General features: G+C 40.8%; 1 long non-coding RNA gene across 1 annotated transcript; it reads left to right on the top strand.

Moving 5' to 3' along the window:
- Nucleotides 1–3,387: 3,387 nt before the first annotated feature.
- On the top strand, nucleotides 3,388–4,300 carry LOC140332034 (uncharacterized). The gene is made up of 2 exons (XR_011921022.1): nucleotides 3,388–3,565; nucleotides 3,908–4,300. It is a non-coding gene; the product is annotated as an uncharacterized lncRNA (long non-coding RNA).
- The last annotated feature ends 235 nt before the right edge of the window (nucleotides 4,301–4,535 follow it).

The raw sequence follows: 4,535 nt of genomic DNA, 5'->3' as shown, positions 1-4,535 counted from the left end.
GACATGGATGTTCTATAAACGAACATGATATATCACATCAAAATGAATGAATTTAGTGACAAGTCTTCACATATCAAAAGTCCCCGATATTTCGCACACGTAAAATTATTTTTGACATATTAAGCTCACACATTCTCAAAGGAAGGCTGCACCGGAAACATCTGCCAAGAAAACTTAACAAATCTTATATATATATATATATATATATATATATATATATAGATAGATAGATATATTATAGAAAGATCGAAGGTTATTACTTATCTTTTGGAAGGCTGAACACACACACAAACCAAATTACTTGTATTCTCCTCCAGGCTTCTCTGCAGTGGATCAACGACATCCTCCTGTAGTTAGGGATTTGTTAATTAAAGCACAAAAACAAATGAAATAGAGTGAGCTTGACTCTAACCCAAGTTCATTTGGATTGATCGGTTCACCACAAATCTAATCACAAAACATACCACTCCCAGAGCCAAAAATGTGTGAAATTAAACACTCATACTACACATGAGTGTGGTTATAAACATTATTAGAGACACGTGCACAATGTCAAACAAGAAATACCACGAAGGTTCATCTTACCAGGAGGAAGCCTGGTGTCATCCCGATGCGATGTGACATCCTCGTCATCCAAATCACCCCGAGCACAAAGGGCAGGAGGGGACTGCTGCATCTCAGGGTGTGAAAGGATCTGCAGGTTTCTTGGTTCTATTCCTCTGTGATCTCTCACCATCCCAGTGTCTCTCAGTGCATCAGAACAGGCGCCTGGGAAGAACTGGTCAACGACGCATACACTCGTATGGTATCAAGCAATCTTCAACTTTATTGTAACAAACATCTAGTTTTTATAACATAACAATATATCCTAGCGCATGCTCATTCATTAGAATAGATAGATACTAGTGTATCTATTCTAGATTGAAATTAATTAGCTACATAATTTCAGACAGGTACATCTTGTTATTCATAAACAATCGACATTATCTGAGTTGGCAAAATTAACAAGGACACTCGTCTTGGCAGAACATCAGGTTTATACACAGAGTCTAAACACACTTAGTTCTCATAACTAAAATCTGAAACAAAATGGAGTGTCTCAGGCAACAAAATGGAGTGTCTCAGACCCTATCAGGGCGTACTATTGTAAAAAAATTGAAATACACACATTGTTGATGCAAGTCAAAAGAAAGTAAAAATACACTAAAGAGGTCATTTTAAAAAAAATGATTTCATATTTCACCCCAAACATAAATAAGTAAAAACACAATACTATTTTGTTCTCAATGCTAATGACTAAACTGTTGCAATCCCACAAAAATGCAAAAATCAATTCACATTGGTAATTATGTAATGTAAAAGGATTGAACTTACATGGTTGCCAAGCATTAGAGTCATCCCGGTAGTCCACCCCTACCACCATTTCTGGCCCAATGAATGGCAATGCCAATTTTTCATACTCCTTGAGACGCTGCACAAGATGTTCACGATGGGTCCCACTCCTTCTGGCCTCTGTGTCCAGGAGCCTTTTGACATGTCTGAAGATGTCACTCACACATTTTTGACAGTGGGTAATCATCCATGTGTACTGCCCACTGTATTTACACTCCTGGCAATGGCCTAGATTTTACTTGGCCAGCTTCACAGAGAAACCTAGCTGGCCTGAGGGAGCTGCCTGTTGGTCTATGGACTTAAGACCCTGGGGTGGTGGTGATGGTGGGGCCGCCAGCAGCAGCGACAGTGGTGGTGGTGGAGGCGGCCATTCTCCTTGGCTCCATGTTACTAGAAGTAAAAAAATAAAAGAGCTATGGGACAACACACCCAAAACATTTTTTTGGAGGGATAAAGTCAATGGTGTATTCTTACTTTTCATTTTTCTTGTAGCAGCCTTCTGGTTTGTGTTCTTTTTTGCCTTTGTAAAGTTTTGGTTTGCATGCAGAATGGCTAAGAAGCTCAGTGCAAATTTAGAGGGATACAGTATGTGCGCACGTTTATGCACAGTTTATGTGCACTTTCATGAGCATTTAAATGTGCACTAGGGCAAGGACTTTGCTTGTTGTTGTCATGAAGCACGATTTGGAAGTGGACTTGCTCTTTGCCACTGCTGTTGTGGTAATAAATAAAAGGCTGCTTGTCACTGCAGAGTTAGAGCAGCAACAACAGCAACCAGGGGAGCAAGCTTGTGTTTCGCGACGGCTCCGGGAACCACGCATCTTCTTGGAGCGTAGCCACCTTGAAACTTTACGTGACCAGGATGTCAAAAGGTGTTTCCCCCTGTCTCGCATGGTCATCCATGACCTGTACAGCTTTCTGGAAGATAAAATTGCTCCAAAAACCAAGAGATGCCAGGCAGTGCCAGGAATGACCAGACTCTTTGCCACTCTGTATATTTTAGGAAGGGGTTCCTTTCAAACTTCCTAGGCCTTAATTTGTGTACTAAGCCAGGCCACAGTTTTCAGGGTTTTTATGAAGGTCATCAATGCCATTGTGGACCTTGTCCCACTAAATATTCACTTCCCTCAAACAGCTCAGGAGTGGAGGAAGGTAAAGGTGGATTTCTTCAGGCGAGCAGGATTTCTGAATTTTTTAGGGGCCATCGATGGCACCCCAGTGGCCATTCAGGCCCCTAAACTGCAGGAAATCGCCTTTTGCAACTGGAAGCGATATCATTCACTAAATGTACAAATAGTCTGTGATGCATACAGGAAAATCATGAGTGTAAGTACAGGTTTCCCAGGATCATGCCATGAAGCCTATGTCCTGCATCAGACAGCCCTCTACCAGAAATTAATCTCTGTATAAATGCCTGAGGGCTGGTAATAGGTAATGTATAATGTCATTACTGTAATACAACTAACAGTAGTCAAATCCTAAAGTCAAAATCAAAGTCAAAGTCAAAATGTTGCTATGTCCCTTTGCATTGTCAGAATGCCAAGCTATTACCTATATTGTATATATGTCATATTTTGTGCTAACATCTAATTTAGCCAATAGTTTATAAATATTGTACAATATTGGGAGCATGGGGGAAGAACTAACTCTCAGATATTCCCAGAAGCCCTAGTATAATTACTATTTTCACAGCTCACAGTACTTCAGTGTGGTAGTCAGTAGTAACAATGTCTCCTAACAACCAAAAAGCAATACAGTGACCGAAGAGCACAACCCTTAGCAACCTTTGTAAAAAAACTCTAGTGTTACACTGCACAGAACACTTACTATACCAAGAATTAACATGTATTATGTTTGTCTTTACAGCTGACAAAGGATACGGGCAGCTTCTATTGCTTATGACAGCTGTGAGTCACCCCCAGTCAGAAGCATAGCATAATTACAACAAGGCTCTGCATAAAAGCGGGGGGGGGGGGGGGGTTGTGGAGCACACCATCGGGCTGCTAAAAGCACGGTTTCTGTGCCTGCTTCATAACCTGTGCCTGCACCATGGTGATACCTGGGACATTCCAGGGGAACTCGAGCCAGAGGTTCATCAACATCCTGCCTCTGGCTCTCAGCACAGCAGAAGGACGTCGAGTCAGAGATGAACTTATTGCTAATTTCTTTGCGCGTGAGTATTTTCATATGTTTACAATGCATGCATTACATATTTCAGCATATCATGTTTGGGTTACAAACCAACCTAGGAGTTGAAGTCATAGCAAGCACACTTTAATCGTTTGGGAAATGAAATAGCAGACATATTTGTGTAAGAGCTGGACCTTTATGTGACACTTTACAAAAACACATTGCCAAACTAGGGCAGAGTGCAATTTAGTTTAGATTTGCACAAGCATTGCTTATGCAACCAGAAAAGCATGAAAAATACAATCCACAAGCATGTAGTTGCCACTAAAGCATGCTTAACCATGCTGCCTAACACATCCTAATAATGTAATCTATTTCTTTACAGGGCGATAACATCCCTCCCAAATCCACCTTTATGTTCCTCCACTCCCAAGCTGATATGGGGAAGTGAATATATAGTGTGCCAAGGTCTAAAATGGCATTGAAACCTTCATAAACACCCAGGAAACTGTAGACTGGCTCAGTGCACAAATTAAGGGCGATGTGGCTTGAAAGGACACCATTCCTAAATATTATAGAGAGTCCAGGAGCCTCGTCATTCATGGACAGCCTAGCTTTTCTTGGTTTTTGCTACAATTTTACCTTCCAGAAAGATGTACAGGTCATGGATGACCTGGCGGGACAAGCATAAATGCCTTTTGACATTCTGGTCATTGGTTTGAAGAGCAAAAAAAAATGAGTTTGTTGGCACATAGCAATAAAATATGTTTGGCACTAAGTTAAATTGTCCTTGGCATTTTTCTATACAAAATGACTAATACGATTAGAATCATGTAAACACATAAATAAAGCATACTATCTGGTATGTAAGAGTGCTTGACCCTGCTTGTGAGCTTCAATGTGGTTTGATGTTGTGCTTGGCAACCTGGAACTCCTTCCATCAATATTAGGTGTGTTAGAATGAGTATGCAACTCAGCTAGACAACTGATTGACAACCAGTTTGGAAAGCAAG

The sequence above is a fragment of the Pyxicephalus adspersus genome, chromosome 5 (genome assembly GCF_032062135.1).
Source record: "Pyxicephalus adspersus chromosome 5, UCB_Pads_2.0, whole genome shotgun sequence".
Lineage (NCBI taxonomy): Eukaryota > Metazoa > Chordata > Amphibia > Anura > Pyxicephalidae > Pyxicephalus > Pyxicephalus adspersus.
Note: the sequence above shows the minus strand (reverse complement) of the source record. Positions and strands in the feature narration are given on the sequence as shown.